This window comes from Varanus komodoensis, unplaced genomic scaffold (genome assembly GCF_004798865.1).
Source record: "Varanus komodoensis strain SLA01 unplaced genomic scaffold, ASM479886v1 scaffold14_1, whole genome shotgun sequence".
NCBI lineage: Eukaryota > Metazoa > Chordata > Lepidosauria > Squamata > Varanidae > Varanus > Varanus komodoensis.
The window spans coordinates 22,603,446-22,628,215 of NW_025335438.1; positions in this window are offsets into that span (position 1 = coordinate 22,603,446).

Below are 24,770 nucleotides of genomic sequence, written 5' to 3' on the forward strand. Positions count from 1 at the left end.
TGCATATTTTAGTTGCTGAGGAGCTTGAGCAGGTGGAAATTTTGCAACTATCCTGCTTGATGGATTCTGTCCTGGGGGAGCTGGTTTGCCACCATTTATACAGAGAACTGGACTAGATGGGCCATTGGTCTGATCCAGCATGGCTTTTCTTACGTTCTTATGTTAGATGTGGTTGCACTTCCACTGAAGGAATAACATCATAGTTTTGGGATTCTCTTTGATCTATCTATCTATCTTTGTCACTTGAGGCTCAGGTGGTTTCATGGTCTCAGAGTACCTTTGGCTGGTGGCCCAGCCATGCCCCTATCTGGACAGGAAAAACCTAGTTGTAGTCATCTATACCCATGTAATATTTAAATTAGATTGCTGCAATGGGGCTGCCCTTGAAGATAATTTAGAAGCTGTAGTTTGTGCAGAATGTGTCACCTTGATTAATTGCTGGAACATGTAGGACTAAACACATATGATCAGTTCTGGCCCACTTGTATTTCCTACCATTATGCTTCTGGGACCAATTCAAGATGCTGGTTTTAACTTATAAAACCTGCCTGACTTGGAACTACAATACTTGATGGGACACCTCTCTCATCTACTCAGAAACTATGCTCAACTTCTGGGACCTTTCTCTAAGTTGCGTCTCGGAGGAGGGCTCAGAGGGTAGGACAAAAGGGAGGCTTCTGTCTGTGATACCCCATCTATGGAATGACCTCCCCACTGCAGCTCACTTGCTGCTAACCTTGTCAAAGGTTTGGCATCAGGTTAAGACAGGTCTTTATACTAAGACTTCCAAAGATATACTAGGTTATCCAGAGACTTGAGAGGATTATTCATCCCAGTTTTTCTTTCTTAATGTTTTAAATGGCTATTCTTTACTGTATGTTTTTAATGTTTCTTTTGAGAAGATTTTAGGCCAGTTTCATTGTATTGCATTGTTTTCTGTACTGCTGTAATGTGCTCAGAGAGCTATGGCTACTGGGTGGTATAAAAATAAAGAGGAAGAGCCAGGAGGACCATTTAATTCTAAGGAGAAGACTTTGTACTTCTTTGGAACTCTTAAAAGTGCAGACAGCCTTTTGGAATATATCCAGCCTTTGAAAAAGGATGGAAACCATGACATGCTTTCCTACATAAAGAATTTCACACACATAACATTCCCTATGAATGTTTTCCTGTCTGCATTAACCTATTTGCATACATAAATTGTTGGCCACGAACAATATCAGTGCACCGCTCGAGTGCTGTTCTGTGTCCTACACTTACAAGTCATTATTTCTAAGCATCGACTCCTTACCTGTAAAACAAGGAATATTAATAAATTATACATTAGATTTATTATGAGTTTAAAGAGATATGAATATAAAGCATACTAAAAGTGCTATGGAATAGATCAGTGTCAAGTATTAGTCTAAACATTTTTCTACCTCTCTCTAATTATTTCTTCTTGCTTTTGAAAACCAGTCATTCCACACCTATATCTATATCTATCTATCTATAGAGAGAAAGATATAATAAAAAGGGATGAATTCATATAGTAGAGCAGGAGCCATTTATTAGACTTAATTAAGTGCATTTTTCTACAGAAAAGATGTACAATAAATGCAATCCCCATCAACATGACAAATAAAATTGCACATTGCACTAATGGAAAATTAGCTTTCCACTCTCTTTCTATATCAACAAGGGCCTCATTTCCAACAGGAATGAGACAGATTTTAATTGAAAAACTCAGACTGCAGTTAATTATTCTTTTGTTCTTCCAATGCACAAAGAAATGCTGGCATAATATGCAGAGTTCCTTTAATGCACACCCTCTTTTTTGAAAGAAGGGGAGGGAAAAACAACCTAGATTATACTCTGACATTTATTATCATAATCAACATTAGATTTAAAGAAAAAAGAAAAGAAAAAGGAAAATCCACCACACACACTCACAAGTGAGAGAGACATTAATACATTATTAATGGGGCAACCATCTTTTGTTCATTATACCCTGAGGGAAAATTACATTTCAGTATTTGCCAATGCATATGCATTGTAGAAAATAGCACAATATTTATTGAAATCCACAATAGGGTTCTAAATATTTTATAGCTTGTCATTGTTCATTTTTTACCATAATATTGAAATAGACTCTTAAAAATGAGTGTCTGTCCTATTTTTCCCTGGGAAACAGTCTGTTTTAGGATGTGTTCCTAACTGCTACATACCTGAGTGGTCAGAAGTTTGAGCAGCCATAACACCAAGTTAGATTCTTATGGACTTTTGACTTATAAACTTGCTTCTGTTAATAAGCTGGTTTGTTTGTTTGTTTGTTGACAATTGAATAATTGCCATGATGATCCAAAAGCAAGCACACAACAGGGGTTGGTGAATTTGCCATTTTTTTCTGATTTTTTTCCATTTTAAGTTCCTTCCCTCTCATTCCTGCATTGTTTGTGGCTTTCAAATTAAACTGTCTGCACAAATATCTGTTTGCATTTTTGCATGTATTTGCTTAATATATGCATTTTTGTGTACACCTTACTCTAATTTATACTCTTACACTGAAAGATTAACTGTGTTCTTGTTTGCATATTGATTTAGCAAGTGTAAACTCTTATTTAAATACAAACTGAACAAAATTCTCCCCATACTTCACACACAACAGGAACTAATGCTTCCAATTCAAAACCAGTATACCCTGTCACTTCTGCCTGAAGTCCTGAACAACTCTTTCCAGCCCCCAAAATCATCTTCCTTCATCTCTCCTTGTCTAAAATAAAATAAAGTAAAATTAAACCAATAATTGTAATAAAATACTTGACCGAAAAAGGAAAGGAACAGGGAAAGAAAAGAAGGGGGAAGGAGGGAAAGTGAGCCGCTGCAAAATCCAATGCATTTCCAAGCATTGTTGTAATGGAACCATTTGGGGCTTGCCATGTTGAAGTGCCAGGGCTTTTGGATTAGCAGGAACAGCAGTATTATCTTTTATCAGGTCAGGCTTCCCTGTTTCTTCTGAGCTTAGCTGTTTTCTTCACAAAACCTGGGGGAAAAATAAAATTTCCCAGAAATTGCATATATTTGTATGCTATTCTGGTTTTAACACAAAGATATTCTGGGGTGGCTTGTCTTTAAATGGGCAATTAAAATGCATTTGCTTTACAAAACACCTGTTCCTGGAAACTGCTGAAATTGGACTGTTGATATGGATTAACACAATTTGCTGAGTTTTTGGCTCTCCTTGCCTTACTTTTGAGGACCATCATGATGAGCACAGTTACTCCAGTGTTTATCACTCCACCACTGTGGCCCAGAACTCTAGAATACAGATACATTTTTAGGGATACATGTGGTGTTGGCTTGGGCATTAGGGGCTGCAGACATATGTGAATATATATACAGGCATATATATAGGCACAGTCTGATACAGATAGTTAATAGCAGTAGGGAAAGAACAATGTGAGCAAAGGTTACTTGGTAAGGGTCGAAAGCCATCACTATGTTTCTCTCCAGTGATCCTGGTCCTTGCTGGAATGAATGATCTGTATCCTGGTAGTGACACTATAATTAGTGGGAAATTGGTAGGGGAAGAAGCTAGGGGATAATGTCATACATATGGTTTACTGCTTTAGTACATGCTGTCAAGGACTGAATTACTGGAAAAAGCCATTTTGCATAATAGAAGAGCATTGCTGTGACAATTTTCATTATTTTTAGATCAGCAAATTTGGAAGTTACAGAGCAAAGTCTGATATTTGACTAATTTGTCCAAGGACTGAAGAGCTAATAAGTTAGGCTGAACATCTATGTTTAAAATAATTGCATGAATGAAACATTAAAAAGTCTATTTCCATTTGCAGCCTCTCTATGAACTGATTGAATTGATCACTGCATCACAAAATTGCTACATAATGGAAACAAACCAAGAGAAAAGGAGAGATCATTACAACCCCTTGATGAAAAATGGTGGAGCAGTTTATCCAAATGATTGCTTCCTGCAATTCACTTATCTGTCTTTATGCTGGAATGCATCAAGGGTGATTACAGCAAATGATTACAAAGTTTTGAAGAGGAATGATAATTAATAACTCTCTCTCTCTCTTTCTGTATACACACACACACACGCACACACATATGGGGGCACATATATACAAGCACACACATATATCTAGCTATTCAATTCAAACATCATGGGAAAAAGAAATGCTCATGTTTTGTTTGTTTCCTTCTTTCTTTGCTTGTTTAATATTGGAAAGGGAGAGAAATAGCTCCAAAGCTGGCATGATGTTAAAATCACAAAAATCTCTACAGGTGTTTGATGTACAATCCAGGTTCATAGTAAATCCATGTGTGCGGAACATTTTTCCTCATTCAGACCTTTAATGTCCCATGTGTGTAAATGTCAGGGATAGAAAGCAAGGATGTGACAGAGATGGTGATGGCAGTGAGTTTTGTCTCCATCTTCCTCCTTCATCCAAAGAGGATAATAGGTCAACAATACAACGGATTAAAGGAGACACAGAGAGAGAGATCAAAATGAAGTTGTAAGAGTCTCAAAATGGAACAAGGAAGAGTTGTACATAATTAGATTTGCCTGGGCTAGGCTCATTCACTTAGGTATGTAACTTCCATGTATATACATATAATTAAGAATGTGTCAGTTTGTTATTGACCAGAATTTGCCCAGTTCATACTTCTTGAAAACAGTCATTAAGAAATTTTGATCCAAGTGCCATCAATTTCCTAACAAGACACAGTTCTATCCCCTTGTGCAAATCCTGGATCAGTGACTTATTTATTATATTTCTAAGTCACCAGTAGCTGAAGATATCTGTATGGTTTACAATAAAGTATTCAATGATGGACTGCCTTGGGGTCAATAAACTGAATCTGAATCCTAGCAAGAAAATAGTCTTATGGTTATAGCATATAGCACTTTTCTTGAAGGAACTCCACTGGCTGCCTATTCTCAACAAGCTAGTTTTAAGGTTTGGATACCTGTGTATAAAGTCCTACACAATCTGGGAGCAAGTTACTTGAAAAAGTACCTTCTTCCTTACCAACCTGACCACTCAGGGGTCATTGGATGGCATTTTCCTGCTGGTTCCACATAGACTTAATGTATGGCCCAGCTGGATTCCACCTAAAGAAAAGCCTTCAGTACAGAAATCCCATTTCTTTGAAACTCCTTGCCAGGACTGATGCCAGCATTATTTTGTTTCAGGGACATTCTGAAAATATCTTTATTTCAGGGAGCCTTCCTGAACTAACCAGCCGTATTTTTTTAAATCCACACTGTTTTAATATACTGTTAATTTTTTCTATGTTTTACTATTATCATTCCACAGTATCCATCCTGAAATACAGAACAGTATAGAAATCTTGTAAATGAGCATCAATTCCCACCAATATGTGGTGGAAGTTCCTAAATGTCCATACTTGCAATATGAGTAATATGAAAGAGTGCATTGGAAAAATGTGTACATTTGGAAAATATGAAGAAATACATTTTAATCAGCTTCAAAATGCACTTTAATATATTTAAAACATGCACAACTGATGCATACATTTGGAAAGTATGTACAAGATATTTTTGGATGAAAAACAGAACAAGAACGATTCTTGCAGTCTGAGAGTGATATAATAAGAGGTCAAATTCAGAATACTTTGCTCAGCCTGAGTTTGGCTTATTCTGTCATTGTATATGTGATGACCAACACAGGTCTATAAAGGGGGCTCATACAGGAAAATTATGCACTCTGTTCTTTTTACCAGGAGAATAGTGACCACTAAAATTGGAAAATAACCCATAACACTAATTACAAAGGATCAAAATATAGAATATATACTTACAGATGTGTGTTGCCAAACTACATGCCTATTCATTATAGAAGAGGAAAATTATCTACTGAGTATACAGTCCTCTATCATATTTTTAATAGGCCTGACTAGGAAATATAGGAGAAAAGGAGGATGTGGGAAATCAGGGAAGGCTTGGAAGGGTATGAGACCAAGGAAACTGAAGTGCTGTTAACAAAGACTGGGTCACAGGTATAGGAATGTCTCTTAAGACTAAGAGACAGCTAAAAGAAACAGTAGGAATAGTTATTCTGAATTCAGAAGAGCAAGAACCCAAAGAACATTTCTGCACTGGTTGCTTGAAAAAAGTTGGGAAACTATTATGTGAAAAGACTATCTACCATTTTCTTTTCTTTTGATCCAATTCAAAATTGGAGCAATAGCCTCAAGCCACATGATTATTGATTCACCAACTAAAACCATAGGAGAGGCATGGCAACTTTATTAAAATTATCCGGTGCTATCAAATCAAATTTTGTATGTCTTCATGCAAGAATAATGTATCTCCATTTGCTATAGTCCATTATTGTCTATTGGTAGATGGTTGTACTAACAGCCCCCACCCCCATGTCACACATGTGTCTTTATCAGTGTCAGTATAATCCAGCCTTACTATGCATGCAATCTTCCTTCAGCGCAACACTGGGCTCGTGAAAAAGCACTGCTGAAACATTGAATCCACGATGAGACTGCACCATGGACGGAAGCGGGGAAAAAAACAAATCCAAAACAGAAAATTGTGCTTCTAGCAAGAGCCCAACTTGTTTATCCCAAACTGTAGAGAAATAGAAGAATTTCATTTCATTTAAAAATTCTTGCAAAGATTTTCCCATCCCACTCCTTAAAGAAAACTCAAACAGGAGTGCAATTTTTAAAGAAAAATTTGCAAAGTCCTGAATTTGTGATCATGCTTAAAAATTCATTCCACCCGCGGCACCCCCCCCAAGTACTTTTTAAATAATGCATTTTAAAACAACAGCAAATGCATTAATGACAAAGACAATCCTGGCCTACCTCTGACTTTTTCATTCTACAAATAATGTGGGGAAAGTGCACAGTTTTGATTAAAGAATGTGCACAGAAATGCACTCTTTCCTCATTCTTGAGACTAAAATAAAGTTGAGATCCTGAGATGAAATGAGCTTTGTGATTTCTTTTTGGACAATGTATGTGAGCTCCAAAAATGAAAGTTGTCTCATACCTAAGCCAGGCCAGGCATAAAGATTTTTCCTCCCACCAAAGTCAATAGAGGAATGGGAAAAAGGTTTTGTCTAAAGAGTATTTCTGAAGCACTCTTCCTTCTCCCCTTCCTTCCAAAAGTGATGAGTAGAGTTTCCTGCATAAGGGAAGCACTTATCACTTCATGCAGGCAAGTTGTCTGTTGGAAAAGGTCAGCACTCATTCCAGCCATTGCCACTGCTGAGAAAACACCCACAAGCAGTTTTACCTTTCAAAATCACAGCCCAGGTAAATAAATAAGTAAAAAAAAAATAAAAGTATCCCTGCACATATGGAGTCTCAATGAAAAGCCCAGGAGGGGATGGAATGTTCAGTCATTGCAGTCTTCCCTTCTCTGCTCCACCTTGGGTGGACAGGCTGCATTGCATCCAGGTTCAAGAACAATGTGTTCCAGGGGCTGATCACTATTTGCTCCTTCTTCTGAATTCCCCTTGTCTTTGCACAAGTACAAGATGCTTTCCTGAGCTGCTCTCCATGCAGTCATGCCCCTAGATACTCCTCTATGGGACTGCTTCTACCTGTTTCAAGTCAGCTCCTGTAACCTTGGAAGCTGAATGACCGTTAAGTAACAGGTGAAAGTATTCTAACTGTACTGATGTGAAATTAGTACCACAAGCAACAACACACCCACCCCTCTGGTATCCACAGAGCCACCATCCAAGACACAAGAATAGACAGCTGACAACCTCACACATGTATATTTCCCTTTTAGGATTCCAGAAGGCTAGTGCTGTTGTTCTGTTGCAGAAAAAGCAACACAATGCCTTGTGGCACCTTAAAGACCAGCACATTTATTCTGCAAAATTAATATTTAGTTTATTTGATACTAAAAATAAAAAGTGCACCCCTACACCAGGACCTTAGGCTACATAGTAGTTATTCAAATCCATATATACCCTTCCTCTCCTTTACTTCTTCTAGGCATCCCCTCTTTCAGGACAAGCCTGCTCCATCCAAAATTGCATTGAATCATAAGAAAGCTGAATTTTTTCCCTTTTATTAATACATGTTCAATGAACAACCCCCAAATACCATCAAAATTATTAAAATTATTCTTTTTACACTTTTGTGGTTACTGTCCACTGCATCATATATCTCTAGTCATAGAACTACTAGCAAACAGTATTTGGAATGATAATATAATAAAGGTATAGGTTTTGAGAAGATCCATCAGGCAGCTTCTGGGAAACGAAAGTCATTGTGTTCCAGAAGTTTGGTTGCAAAGCTGAAACTTTAAGGAATTGACGGAGGGACACCAGTGGAAGCGGAGCATACAGCTTAATTTGACTCAGCATTAACTTATCATTAATTGCTAATTAACAGCTGAAACTTTCATGGTTACTGTCTACTTCATCATATAGCTCTGAAAAAGTGGATAGTGCCCAGGAAGGTTTATATTAGAATAAATGTTTCAGTCGTTATGGTGCCATGTAATGAAAACATTGACTTTACCATGTCTCATGTGCATTTGTTGCTAGGGAGTGGCAGAGATGGGCTATGCTCACCTGCTGTACAGCTTGAGGTTGCGGAGGATGCAGGGTGGCCACTTTGGAAGTGTCAAAGACTAAAACAAAAGAGGACAATGCACATTAGTTGTATATGCAAATATTTGTGTGCAGATACAAATTTAGAAATAATAATTATTATTTAAATGGAAATACAATGTGTCTCACTGTATTGTAGAAGATTGTGACCAAGTGACCTGTGGGCACTGCCTGTTCAATCTGCACTCCAGATGCTCCCCCCCGCCCCCTCTCTCCAATTTTACTGTATGTTCACAAGATACCATAAGAAAGGAAAAGGGATATGGGAAAGGAAGGGGCCAAGGGTTAATCCACAAATATAGCATCTGACATCAACATTTAAACACATTGCTACTATGCAAAAATCTTAGCAGCTAAAACAATTTTATTCCGAGTCATACATAATTTGTCCAGTCTATTGTTTTAACTATAAAATATAGTTTTTATAAATGTCAGTAATTACTCTTTTATTTTCTTTAACAATTAATTAAATTGCTCATGATAAGCTTTCCATCTTTGAGCAAATTCTCTGACTGGCCTTCTGTTAATGTAATTAGTTACTTTTGCCATTATTGCATAGTCAGCTAACTTCTTTTCCCAATCTTCGACTGTTGGACAGTCTTCAGCTATCCACTTTGAAGCAATTATTATTCTTGCCATTGTTGTCATGTATTTCAATAGCTGTATTGAAATAACTTTGGGATAGTCTCTGGTACAATATTTAATAGCATGTTCTTGACATTCACTGGAAAGTTCATTTTAAGTATTTTCTGCCTTTCCATATAGATCTGCTTCCAAAATCTTTTAGTTCTTTCACATGCCCACCACATATGGTAGAACCACATCTTTCTTTTTGCATTGCCCAACACATCTTTCTTTTTGCATTGGCAGTGTTTTCCACTAATGTCCATTTTCTGCATATTGTTCAGGGTAAGAAACCACTGAAAATATATCTTATACCATTTTGCACCTAACATTTGACTTGCAGTGAATTTTATCTTTTGACTATAAGGCTTCCCATTTATGTGAAATGAACTTCTTCAAAGTTCTGCAACCAGCTCTTCATAGCTATTTTAACTTGTTGAGTTTCAGTATCACGTTTGAGCAATAATTTACAGATTTCTCCTAGAAGATGGGTCCTTTTGCTGTTTAATTATAGTTCCAAAATCATTGAGATTCTTTATTATTCTTTTTCCTGTTTGAGTGTCCAATCTGTGATCCAGATTAGACCAGCTACACAATAATATGGTTTAATGTTTGATACTGCAAGGTCTCCTCTTTTTTCATCTTGTGAAACTTTAAATCTAATCCATGGCTTTTTTCCATTTCAGATAAAAGGATTCAATTGTCTTTGCCAATCTTGTAAAGTTTTTCCCTGTATTGAAATTGTTAACATCTGAATGTTTTTAAAAAAGAAAACAAGAAAAAAGAAACCTTTGGCAGTACATTCTGTTTTCTGAGAGAAATTCTTCCCAACCATGAAGCATTTAATTTTGACCATCTCTGTAAATACTTTTGGATCTTTATTCAGATTGTTTTGTAATTACCATCAAATAATGTATAATGTCCTGTCAGAGTTATTCCCAAGTATTTAACTGTATTAGAAGTTATTTTGCATCCTAATTTTTTAATATGTTGCTCTTCTTGTTCCATTACAAATTTGGATATGTTTTGGTCTTTTTCTTGTTTATTTTATAACCAGAGCAAAGTCCAATTTTTCAACTTTGCCTATTATTTGTTGTATTGATAATTGTAGATTTAAGATGGTCAGCACTATGTCATCTGCACAACTTTTCACTTTTTATTCTTCTCCATCTATTTTAGACTGTTTATGTCCGAGACTTCTCTAATTTAGAGAAGACTAATAGAGCCCATTATCGGCCTGTGCTGTGGCAGTGAGGATGGTGAAGCAGAAATTCTTTTCTGCTTCCATTGCCTCCTCACAATGCGGTCCGGAGGAGCACTTTCGGGTGGTGCAAGGGCTGATACCTCCAGGCCCAAAGAAAAATCTCGTATCACCCTCGAAAGCCCGCTGTGACGACTTTGCCAGGCATTTCAGGAAGAAAATCGCTCAGATTCGTCACAAGCTTGACTCTACTATTGAACCAGATTCTACTGGTTCAATAGGAGATGCCAACGACACCGTCGGGTCCACAATTAATGGATGAATTTCAGTTGTTGTGGCCTGATGATGTGGACAAGGTGCTTGGACAAGTACACCCTACCACCTGCTTACTAGACCCATGCCCATCTTGGCTGCTTAAGAAAGCCAAGGACGGGATTGGGACCTGGATCCTGGAGGTGGTCAACGCCTCTTTAAGAGACGGTCAGGTACCTTCCTCTTTAAAAGAGGTGGTAGTCCGACCAGTCCTAAAGAAGGCATCCCTGGATCCAGAGGTGGCCACTAATTATAGACCGGTGGCCAACATCCCGTTCCTGGGCAAGGTGCTACTAGAGCGGGTGGTGGCAGGACAACTCCAAGCATTCTTGGATGAAACTGATTATCTGGACCCATTTCAGTCCGGCTTCAGATCCGGGTACAGTACTGAATCTACCTTGGTCGCCCTGTACAATGACCTGTGCAGGGAGAGAGACAGGGGGGCTGCATCCCTATTAGTTCTCCTGGACCTCTCAGCGGCTTTCAATACCGTCGACCATGGTATCCTTTTGAATAGGCTAGCGGGATTGGGAGTTGGAGGGACTGCGTGGTGGTGGTTCCGCCCCTATCTCAACGGCCGATTTCAGAAGGTGGTGCTGGGGGACTATGGCTCTGCACCATGGCAGTTATGCCATGGAGTTCCTCAGGGGTCCATTTTGTCCCCCTTGCTATTCAACATCTACATGAAACTGCTGGGAGAGGTCATCTTGAACTACAATCTACATACTTAAGAATTTTCTATAAAAAAAGACCAAGGCATGTTATCAAAGGCTTTTTCTGAATCTAAGAAAGTAGATGCCACTTTTTTCTTCTTAATATATTAATAGCAATAATCACAAAGAGGACATTATCTTTCATTAATCCCTTTGGTACAAATCCAGTCTGGTTAATATTGATTTGTTTTTATAAAGATTTTTCTTAATCTTTCAGCTATTATTGAAGTGATTGTATTCCACATACAATAGTAATACATGTCTATAAGACAATGGCAGAACAGGATAGTTGCTTTCTTTATGTAGCAATGTTATATGAACCTCTTTTGGATAAAGATCTCTCATCTTTAATTTCATTCATTACTTTTTAAAGTGGTAGTATTAATTTTTCCTCTAGGCACTTATAATACATTACAGAAAAACCATTCTGTCTAGGTGTTTTATCTTTTTAAAATGTTTTTATCACTTGCAAGATTTCTTGAATGGTTATTGTGCTAGTTAGTGTTTTTCTCTGATCTGAACTTGTCAATATAAGCTTCTTCTATGTATTGCTCCATTCCATCTTCTGAAGTTAAACGTTTTTATACAGATTTTAAAAAAAGGTTTGAACAGAGCCTGTGTTTTCCAAGTGTTTCTGGTTTAAGAAAATTAGTTTCTTCCGGATTTCCTCTGTCTCAATCAAATCTAGTTGGTTTCTTAATTGTCTGAGCTTAATTAAGTTTGATTTGTCTGGAGTTTTCTTATGATGGTTCTTGAGTATATGATTTTTTTCAAGGAGCTTTGTAGTTTGTTCTAGTTTTATTCTCTCCCCCTTCTTTGATGCCTTTGCTATTAAGTTCCTCTTCATATATGCTTTACTGGCTTCCCATATTGTAGATGTCAGCACATTGTTTGTAGTATTCAGTCTAAGGAAATCTTCCAGATTTCTTTCACATTTCTTCAGTATGTCATCTTGTAACAGATAATTATCATTTGATCTCCATCTTCTAGTTCCCAGTTGTTCATTTTGCCAGATAATTTCAAAAGGATGATGATCCAAAAGAGTCTTGGGTTGTATCCTCATAGTCTTTAAGTTCAAGACTAATGTTTTAGATACCCAACCCATATCTGTCCTTGAATATATCTTATGTCTGCCAGAAAAAAAGTATAATCCCTAGTTTTTGGAATTTGAAATCTCCATGCATCTTCCAGTTGTAAAATAACCATGTAGTTAAAAAAAACCAAAACAACATTTTACAGAGTTTATTCCCTTTCATTTTCTTTGATTTGTCATATTAGGGTCTAAGGTATACTAGGGTCAAGTATAAAGAAATCTAACTTTGTCACTTTCATTGTCAAAGAAGTGAAGAATCAAAAATAAATAACACTCTCTATTTTTCCTTTAGCTGGGAATGGGCCACCCAGAAATAAGAGACCCAGCTTTAAGATATATATTACTTAAATAAACTGAAGCTCAATCCAGAAAAGACGGAGGTCCTGTTGGTGGGTGGTTCGGGACTCGGGATGGGGGACTTGGGCCTTGTCCTAAATGGGGTTGCACTCCCTCTGAGGGACAGGGTTTGCAGCTTAGGAGTGCTCCTTGACCCTGAGCTGTCTTTAGAAGCTCAGGTGACGGCAGTGGCGAGGAGCGCTTTCCTTCAGCTTCGGCTGATCCATCAGCTGCGTCCCTTCCTGGAGAACGATTGCCCGGTGACAGTGACACACGCGTTGGTAACTTCCCCATTGGATTTCTGCAATGCACTCTACGTGGGGCTACCCTTGAAGACGGTCCGGATACTTCAATTGGTGCAGAATAGAGCTGCCAGGCTGCTGACGGGGACTGGGCATTGTTCTCATATAACCCCAGTTCTCCGTCAGCTCCACTGGCTCCCGATTGAAGCCCGGACACAATTCAAGGTGGTGGTTATGATCTATAAAGGCCTCAACGGCTTGGGCCCTGGGTATCTAAAGGAATGCTTGCATCCATATATGCCCTCCCGCCCCTTGAGATCAGCAACAGATGCCCTTCTCCGGGAACCCTCTGTGAATGATATTAGGAGGGTGAGTACCCAGAGGAGGGCCTTCTCTGCGGTGGCGCCCCACCTATGGAATGCACTCCCCAGAGAGGTCCGCCTGGTGCCATCATTATTTGTTTTTCTGCACCAGGCTAAAACCTTTTTATTTAAAACGTATTTTAAGTGTTAATTTGTTGTGTAGGATTTTAAAAAAATTTAAGCTGAGATGCACCGGGTTTTAATATTTTAGTTTTTGTATAATTTTGTATATTTTTGTTCTGGTTGTAAGCCGCCCCGAGGCTTTGTTGCGATGGGGGCGGCATAAAAATGTTTTAAATAAATAAATATTAAGATACAGGATAGATTTTACTAGTTCTTAAAAACAGTGATTTCTTTGTCTTATTCTCAGAAGAATTTCAACCCAAAGAAGAAGGGAGGAATGACGCCTAATCATTCTCCCTCACAAGCCACTGCTGATCCACACAGACTGTTCAAACAGATAAGCACCACCACCTAATCAGTCATTCTTAGCCCAATTAACAGATAACTTTATGGCTTTACTGCTATTTAGTCCTGTTTGAAGTTAAATAAAAGTGGCTGTTTGTGCATAAGCTCCATTTGGATAAGCATGTTCTTTTTCAAAGTCCTCTTTGTGAGAGATTACAAGTTAGAATCCATTGGTTTAGGGCAGGGGTCGGCAACCCGTGGCTCTTGAATGCTACTGCGGCTCCTTTGCTCAAAGTACATGCAGGCACAGTCACCAATCTGCAACAAGGCTGGTTAAGTAAATTGCTACATTACTCTGCTATTGTGCAGGGAAAGAGTGGAGCAAGCTTCCTGCAGGCTCTCATGTTACACGAATCTGCTGCTGAAAAGATTCTCTTTGTCCAAATGTAATCTCCTTCATCTGAATGTTAAAAGCTGCACTTGGAACCTGTCACAGTTCACATCACTTGAATGTTTATCTGCTAATCAGTCACTAAACACACCTATATCTGCGACCCAGTGCCGATTTACTGAGCTTCCCCCAACCCCCAACCATGGATAAATCGAAGAAAAAAGTTTCTGAAGAAAACCAAACATTTAAAGGTATGTGGGTAGATTCATTTGCTTTTACTGCTGACCAACTTATGGGGTTTGCTGTTTAATGCATGCAGCCCTTTAGCACTGACTTTGACTCTGCAGGAAGCTGTTCTCCTATTCAAAATATATGAAAGGAATCCTACTAGTTTATAATGTAAGATTAAAAATAACAGTTTTTAGTGACTGAGCAAGAGCTGCAGCTAAATCATAATGAAGATATAGATCTACTTCCTTGTTTTAAGAAGAGTCTTATAAAAATTTCAGCAACATTATTACATTGGGAGAGGGATGTTTGTTCAATATTTCACAACATGATAAAAGGATGAGGGCACACAGAAGCAGACGGCATTTTTGGTTTGCTGCATGTGGCACGTTTGGTTTGCTGCTGGTGGATAATTTAAGTTTGGATTTTTATTTCATAAATACAGGGAAAACTCAAATAGACATTGACTATTTGATTTGAAAGTAACCTTCAACCCAGCATCTTTTTTTTTTTGGAGTTCAAAATGTTTTTGTTGCATGCAGAAATAAAAAATTGTTTTCTCTGTAGCATTTCATTGATTTCATAAATACAACACACTAAAGTTTTTTTATACATCGCATAAAGTTAAAAAACTATATATGCAGTGTTATCTTCATTTTAGATGTCAAAAGGGTTTTGTGGCTCCCAGTATTTTCTTTTCTGTGGGAAATGGGTCCAAATGGCTCTTTGAGTGTGGAAGGCTGCCGGCCCCTGGTTTAGGGAGAGAGAAAAGAGGAAACACTTGAGAAGAAAATCAAAGAAGAAAAAAAGTATCTGGGAGGTGATTTTAAAACAATTCTTTGTTTACCTTATCTTGTTGTTTTGATGGTATCAGAACAAATCAGGCATTCAAATATTCCTGATAAACCTGATTAGTCACCTGATATCTACTGACCAACTCTATCTTGAAGTTGGAGAGAAGGACTGGCCTTCACTTGGCAGTAAACAAAATGTCAATAGGCAAGACAAAGTAGAGGTCACTCCCTTTCAAGTGGCCATCTTCCCATGGTCCTCCCAGATGCTAGCTATTGATGAGTAGCAGTTCTTACAGTTATTAATTTTTAAGCTGAAATTTTACTGGTCATCTGACAGTACTTCAGAGGTCTGTCCTCTGTGAAAAATTAAATTAAAATTAGAATAGAATAGAATAGAATGGTCTCCAGGTTATCCTAGGAATAGGAAAGTTTAACGTCCCATGCATATGTTTGTTTCCTGTTTGCTTCTGTTGAGTAGATATGCACTTGTTCCATCATGCTTGCAGTGTGGACTTGCATTCTTTTTATCCAAACTCTGAACACACATCCCCTCCCTCCCTCCCTCCCTCCCTCTCTCTCTCTCTCTCTCTCTCACACACACACACACACACACACACACACACACAAACCCCTACTTTAGTTTGAGCATTGTTACATATTAGCCTGCATTTCTCCTTCATTTGAAATGTAATTAATGGTTTTTCATTTCCTTTGAGCCTTCTCATATATTTTTTTCAAGAACATCAGTCCTGCTTACCCCAGCCAATGAGACCATAAAAATTAGGGATGTAAGGGGTGCTCTTCCTTCCTTCTTCTCACCACCTTTCTTTTTCTGAATACATCATAATTTGATAAAGTATTTTTCCCATTTTTATTTAGCTTGCACTACTTATAACTATAGTTACCCAAAAACTTATCAGTATTCTTCTGCATGTCATCATTAGCTATACATTTCTAAGTGTATAGTCCACTTATGTTAAACTTGATTAATTTGCTTGTTCCACATGAACGATATATTTGACATTTTTATTGAATTAGTTCGAAAAAAATTCTTGAAACTAAATCATCCTGAAAGGACTGTAATTCTGTAGTTACCTCATTTCATATTAAACAAAAACTTGTTGTGAATTAAGAGGAAAACAAAGTTATGGCATACCAGAATCAAAATCTGTTTGTCTCAGCAAATTATTTACTCAAAAGCAAATTCAAATATCAAGCAATACAATGTCCAGGTCTCTTTTCTTTCTCTCACACCTTCCCTTCATTTTTCAGCCCTCTGACTTTCATACCTCCTGGCCAAAAGAGAGATCCAGCCAAGCCAACACAATACAAGAACAAAGATTGTGCCATTTTGAAGATTTACACTTCATTTCTTCTGCTCAGAAAGGAGCTGAGGATAAAGTTCATAGCTTGCCAAGGACTGCCTGAATAAACTGAAATGATTAACCATGTGAAGGATCACCGTCATTAGATGAACCAGCTTCAGTTTGCTAGCCAAGTTGCTGAGGGCCAATTTTTCAAAAGGGCACAGAACCAGCCATTTCCCATTTAGGAACCTAAATGGAGTGGGTAGCTTTCCAAAGCATTTAACAAAAGGCAGTTCCCATTACTGTGAGGACATGCTGTTGGGATCCGAACAATTCTGGAAACATGTCCTGTAATTTTGTTTATGTCCCAGAGGAAAACAATTTTTTAATGCTATAGAAAAATAAGCTTTGTCCCTTGCCAAAACCCAATCAAATGAAACAGCAAATCAGTTTATAACCTTGAAACCTCCCAAGACTCTGCTCAGATACAATTACAGTAGTTAAAGTCCGATAAAGGTAAATTACTGCCATTCCTTCAACTTCAAAGTGCTTTGGAATATCTGTTAACACTGATAAGATCTTACAGAAAACATGTCAGAAAACTAGTCTATATCTGTTAAATATCAAACAATTTTGAAGCCTAACAAGTTTAAAGAGATACAAAAGGCTTGGAAGGGGAGAAAAAATGCTTTCCTTCTTTTAATATGATCTTAACAAATCTAGTCTTCTCAAATGTACATATGAAACAGAAGGTAGTTTATGGGTAATATTAGCTTTTCTTTTCAGGCATTGTTGTGATACAGCTCACAAATTAAAGGTAAATGAAACATCTTGGGACAGATTCTTGTTAATTCTCTAAGTGCAAACTCCTCTGTACCTGCACACAAAAATTCAGTCAGTATTTATTTATTTATTAAAACATTTTTATGCCGCCCCATTCGCCGAAGCCTCGGGGCGGCTTACAACAATAAATTAAAATAACATTTTAAAATTTTAAGTTCAGTGGTAAATATTGCAATGGGATGTCTGTCTTGGAAAGGAATACTATATCTGGTTTGGAACTATTGCTCCTTATCTTTTAATGTAATTTTTGTTTGTTTTCATTTTATGCCATGTAAGCTATCTTGAGAAAATTATTTATTTTGGAGAAGCACCTTAGATACCACATGAATAAATAAACAAAACTTTTGCATGCAAATGGGCCTTGGGTCAGTTCCTGGCACCTTTATCTGTGATTTGCAGAGACTTCAATCTGTAGCCCATATGAGCCAATATTTGTAGACAATACTGAGCCAGATAGACTAATGGCATAACTCAATTTAGAGCAAGCTTCCTATGTTACTTTTATTTGTTTTGTGTTTTGCTTGTCTGTTGTTATTATTGATTGATTGATAGAAATTAATTACTTAATTAACATATTATTGTTATGTCCCACGGTTTTACAGATGAGATTAGAGACCAGTTGGTATTTTTAAGAGAAGACTTTTTATTTCCTATAGGGACGACACTCTCCCACAAGGACGGGATGGGTGCCGCGCCCTTTAGAGGGACAACGGAGTATGTATACCTTGTTACAAACAAAGGGAGAATTGTTTTTGACAGCCTATGCAAGCGAGGTGGCATGATACAGAGGCGAGATGGTTTTGCGGTTAGTCCATATTTTGTTACAAAAGCGGAGTGGCTTGCAGCTAGCCTATCCTTTGAAGAATACTCTGTATATGCCTGGGGTGGCTGACAAGCCCCCCACTGTGCTCCACCGTGCTGACCCCAACACACAACCGATAGCCTCCTGCCACACCAATCCTGCCAGGTGGGTGGGGCCCAACATTTATCACCCTCTTTCTTTGGATTCATATGCCTGTTGTCTACAAAGAGATCCTGTGCTATTTCCTGGCCTTCATTTCTCTTTGGCTTGATCCTTCCAATCAGTACATTTGACTTCTTTCATTATTTTTTTTATTATTTTTAGGAGATGTTAATATGTATATAGTTTAGATTTCTGATCCTGGGATGTAACTTTTCCCCTTAGTTTTCAAGCTCTATTTTCTTAATTTTACTTTGGCCTTGTATACTACTTTGGACCTTTTGGATATTCCCTTATCAACCTTCTAATCATTGTTTATTTTCTCATGCTGACTCTTTTTCCAACTCTTGTTCTTCTTGGTTAACTGGGATTTAAAGGAATTTAATTTGGTTTCCATTAATCTGGCAAGAGCCAGTGTGGCATACTCATTACTGTGCTGGACTGGGAACCCAAGAAATCTGGTTTTTAGTTCCCACTTGGCCATAAAGTCATAGAATTATATACTTGCAAAGGACTTTGGAAGTCACTGAATCCAACCATCTGCTGGACCTACAATGCAGGAGATAGCTGCAGGATGCTGATAGAAGGCCTTCTCAATAGCTTCAGAGAAAGAGAAACCACCCTATCCAGAAGCAGGTTAAGGACAAATGAAGGCTAACTAGAAACAGGTATGAACTTTCCAGCTTCTCATTAACTGTAAACTGCATCCAGGGGGACAGTTGATTTCGTCTGTTACAGCAAAAAAAAAGAAGAAAAAAGTGCTTTTAAATAAATGAAGTTTTACTGTTGTATGAATGATGTAAGTTGCTCCATCTGTGTTCTGTCTCCCAAAGGTGATGGCTGAACATGGATGGCTGAATTCTCTTATTATTCCATCTATTGTTATCCAGGGAATCATCTTCATCATCCAGTTCACAGATCTGTCTTTCCACTTCAACTCTCCTTTGGTTGCTGCTCCATTGTGTTGGCCCATTCCCTGTCATCACATCTGAAATATTCAGAGTGTACAGTGCTAGCCATGCTTTGGAAAAATGCTAATGTTTCCTTCAGTATGACCAGTTTGTGGAGAAATTAATTCTCTCCATTTACTTTCAATGTATTGTAGAGAAGTAATGGTATGAGTTCCAGCACATAAATTTACCAAATTTATCAAAATTGACCAAAGACTTGTACAGAAATTATCATGCAGAGCTAAGCTGTGTAGGGCAAAAGCATGCATAGTGGTCACAGATGGAAGGTTAGAATACACATTCCTGTCTACACTATTGACCTTAATCTTTACTACAAGTGGGCAGCAGCCTTAGACATTAAGATATTATTACATGTACATCATATGTGCTATTACGTATGTAGTTATAAGGTATTTTCAGCTCCAGTCTCATATGAATGTGGCATATGCAAGAATAACTTCAAAGGATCCAGTCTCAGTGCTGGTTCATAATTATATTTTACTCCATCTTCCACTGTTACAAGTACAGAGAGAAGAGAAATAGTAATTTCTAATGGATTGAATCACATGATGTTATTCTATCAATGGAAGAAGAATGGAGGGGGATTCCCCTCCTGCTGCAGTTCAAATGCACTCTCAGAATCTGCTCTAGAATACTAGAAAATACCTCATAATATATTTTGTGTGGTGTGGATGACTGCAAGGAGATGAGAGAGGGAGAAAATCTTGTCAAACTACCAGACTTCCCCAGCATGATATTGGATTTAAACTGATAATATCTTTCTTTCCGTCAGTTTGCATGCAAATTCTTTTACAATACAATATAATACTTTTTTTCTTTTTACCTCTAGGTTACAAAGATGGATGTCTGAAACTTCTAATCAGAATTACACCTACCACTTTGGATATGATTTAAAACAAAAACAAATCAAAATCAAGCCAGAAATAGCTGTTGTGTATTCTTTATACAAAACACTAAGTATGCACAAACACATAATAAAATAAATTAGTACAAGCTGTGTTTAAATTAGTCCATAACTCACTAGTTAGTGAAACTTACTGTTGGTCTGAAAATTTCTTCTGCATCTTTCCAACCATTCTTCTTCAGTTGGATAGAAATAATTGCTTTCTAGAAGCTATTCAAAATTGAAGAATATTTCAGATAAATTTTCATCAATTTCATTTGGGGTTCTTGTTCTTACTGATGAGGCTATCCAGTGGTGTACATTATGTCCTGTCTTTCACCGGACACATGAATCTTTAGGAGTCAGTAGCCACCTCAGTTTCCTGTACTTTGGTTAAAGCTAAGGGAGAGACAGCCTGAGGGTGGTTCTTCTTATAGGATTTCTTTTTCAAATCAGGAAGTGCAGGCAACCTAGATGTACGCAGATCAATGGAGAAAAGTATAGTAGGCACACATTCTGCACTCTTGGCCATTGATAATTTTCCTCCATCATTTTTTTCACTGTTTCCTTCTTGACCTCATGCACAGCACATTGCCCTTGGATGACAATAGATATGGACCATTGTTGGGCCTAGAGAAGAGAATCATGCTAGGCAAAATTGAAGGCAGAAGAAGAGAAGAAATAACAAATACAAGATGGATTGATTCCATAAAGGTAGACAAAACTATGAATTTGCAAGAGCTGAGAAGGGCTGTTGTGGATAGGAAACTTTCATTCATACGGTCTCCTTAAGATGGAGATTACTCAACAGCATATAACAACAAAAATGGTTAAGGATGTGTGAGGAATCCATTTTGGGGGTAAGATTCTTGGATTCCCTCAACTTGGTTGCCTGGACTCTGTCACAGAGTTCAATTCTTGGTAAGTGAACCCAGTGTTCATGCAGCACTCTGCAGTAATTGAGCCCCACACCCTGTGCAAGCAGCATCCATCTTCCATACCACATGCAAAAGCCTTTGTTTGTGCTGCTGTATCAGATAAAGAAGAAGGTTCATGGGCTTACCAGGAATGGAGGCCTTGTAACCACAAGCAACATCCCTCTTCCATGCCATGTGTGGAATCCTTTGGTTGTGCAACTCTTGTTTCCAAGTGTTTGGAGATTTCATCTTGGCTTGGTTCATTCTCTAAGACCAGAACACACACAAGGAAGTCTGTGAATGCTAGAAGCATAGATTCTACTGAGTTTTATCCACAGCTTCGACATGGTAAAAGATGCAAAATGGTGACCTGGCTCCCAACAAAGTGTCTGCTATTGTCAAAGAAAAATAAAATCAGGAAGGGAGAGAGGAAAAGAAAGGAATGAAGGTGAGCGGGGGGGAGGGAGGGTGAGTCTATCTCTGAGAAAATGTTTCTGCTTTCCCAGGAAAAATCTAAAGAATTTTTCCCTCCCCAAGTTATCTTCTCAAAGTAGGGTAGAGAATTTCAAGAATTCATTTGTGCTCAGCTCTAGTGCAACACAGTTCATGATTCATAGCATAGCAATACTGTAATGGGACTGCTAAGCTCATCTTCCTTTATTTCTGTGCAGGATATAACATCCTGCACAGAAATATATATATTGCAACTCTGTCTCCCTTTCTGTTCCTTCTGTTCTTTTGGAACAGGTTATATGCTTCAGTTGTTTAATTTTAGTCATGGGAGTCATCCCACTAAGTTTCAGTTAAACCTATCAGGTCACATTTGTCCTCCTTTATTTAGAGTTCAAGTTCATGCTGTTTGTTTCTCATTCTCTTGGCATTAGTACATAGACACCAAAGACCATGTGCTTTATACTCTAACTTTCTTTTTACAGTTTCTGGAAAACTATTATTGGGCACTGCTAGACCTGCTCTCTCTGTTGTGGTACCTTACATTTAGTGTATTTCTTCCTCCCCTGTAGGATTCATTTTAAAGCCCTCCTGATAAACTTCTTCATGCTGTGGCCAAACACATCCTGTCCTGGTGAGGTGTCACCCATCCCTTGACAGCAGTCCATTTTCCAGGAAGTGATTCTATGTATCTATGACCCACATTTATCCATTCCATTAATTACTCCCATTGCACAATCACATAACTTTTAAGATCATGTGTACAATATATTGCTGTGTGTGTAGAGTGAGGGGCAGATGGATCCACTGAGCTTCATAAAATAACCGTGGTGGCCCCTACTGAGCCTTATCAAATGCATGGGGTTTTCTCTTCCCGATACTTTGGCTCACTGCAATGGGTAAAGTTGGGGGTTGGGGACAAGGTTCACTCAGATGTGGAAGAGGGAGGCAGGAAGCAGAAAGCATTTTAGTATCCTCTTTACCCCTACCAACAAGCTGGGTCTGCCCATTGCCAAAGCTCAATTTCCAGTCTGAGTTCAGGAAAAGAAGGAATTATACTCAGTTTGGATATCTGTTCTGCATTGAATTACTCAGATCCTGAGACAGGTTATGAAATTCTCTTGTTATCACTACTATGTTCAACAATTAAGAAATATTTCCTGGATGTGCACAAATACGATCTGATGGGCAAAATGCAGATTTTGGTAAGTCTTCCTATAGCTTTAGAAAATTATTCAACAATAGTCATAAGTAAAAACCCAGTAACTTTCTGGAGATTCTTAAATTTTATATCCATCTATACACACATCTCACATAGTGCACCTAACACTGACCTCTTCTGCTGCTTGTGCTCTGTGAAGGCTTTACAGTTTACCAGCACTGAGTCTGCATTCTCCAACTGGATTTAAGCATCACATTTATTTATTTATTTATTTATTTAATACTTTTATATCCTGTCACCACGTCCTTCAGCATCTCAGGATGGCTTTTTAAATAAATCATTATATCTGAAGTGATGTGATACATATATAATGCATATATAATAATTATTTTCCATGCATCTTTCAACAACCCTTCAGATACTAATGGTTTTGGTGATTCTGCTTGTGGGCAGTTCTCCTTTTAATTACACTATACTGTAGACTAATATGAATTCATGGATGATTAATTCAAGTTTACTCTGAACAGTGACAGAACATACAATGAATTAATATTAAGCTTTTTGAAAATCAAATGAGAATAAACCATTCTTCCTCAACTGTAAAGATGTTCTGAAACTAGAGAACAGTCATTGTATACAATACTTTGAAGCTTTTCACTTGGCCAGTTTGTAGGAAGATTTAAGGAGAGAGTCCCTTTAATAAGACGAATATTACAAAAAAAAGGTTCTGTCATTAAAGACTCAATATTCTATTGCTTACAAAAATGTCATCTGTTGAATTAATAACTAATAAATTCGTATCTGTGATCTACTTCTGTTTGTGCTATCCTTCAAACTGATCTGATTAAAAACAGAGTAGATCAAATAAGGTGCTCTGAGAGGGCAGGAGGCTTAGTTGGGCTAAGAAAGGAGCCAGTTATAAACTAGGCACTATATTAAATGCATAGCATTTTGATGACCCTTAAAAAAAAAAAAACCTCTCTGGTGCAAGCACGTGACCTCAAACCCAATTGGGGCTACTGTACCTGAGTAGCAGAATTATGCTTCCTCGTCCAACTGCTTCTGCCACTTAATTTCCCCAAATGAAGGGGTTAAAGGAAAGGGAGCAAACCCTGCTCCATCATGCCAGTATAACTCATTCTTCTCTTTGCTACCGTGCAATGGGAGGGAAAAATTCAAGGGGAACTTGCTAGATGGAAAGGTATAATCCCCCTACTCATATAAGGTAGTAGTTGTTATTAGTTGTGTAGTCATGTCCAACCCATCGCGACCCCATGGACAACATTCCTCCAGGCCTTCCTGTCCTCCACCATCCCCTGGAGTCCACTTAAGCTCATACCAACTCCATCCAGCCACCTCATCCTCTGCAGTCCCCTTCTTCTTTTGCCATCTATTATTTCAGACATTAGGCTCTTCTCCAGGGAGTCCTTCCTTCTCATTAGGTGGACAAAGTATTTGAGATTCATCTTCAGTATCTGGCCTTCTAAAGAGCAGTCAGGGTTGATCTCCTCTAGGACTGACCAGATTGATCGCCTTGTGGTCCAACGGACTCGCAGGAGTCTCCTCCAGCACCACAATTCAAAAGCCTCAATCCTTTGGTGCTCAACCTTCCTTATGGTCCAGCTTTCACAGCCATACATTGCTAGACGCACTTTTGTTGTCAGGGTGATGTCTCTGCTTTTTAGTATGCTGTCTAGATTTGCCATAGCTTTCCTCCCAAGGAGCAAGCGTCTTTTAATTTCTTGGCTGCAGTCCCCATCTGCAGTGATCTTGGAGCCCAGGAAAATAAAATCTGTCACTACCTCCATTTCTTCCCCATCTATTTGCCAGGAAGTGAGAGGATCGGATGTAAGGTAGTACTCATGCACATTATGTGCTATGATCACCTAGATGTTTTGTGTTTAATATAGTATATAGGTAGGTTATACATTCCATAGTTAATAGAAATGCA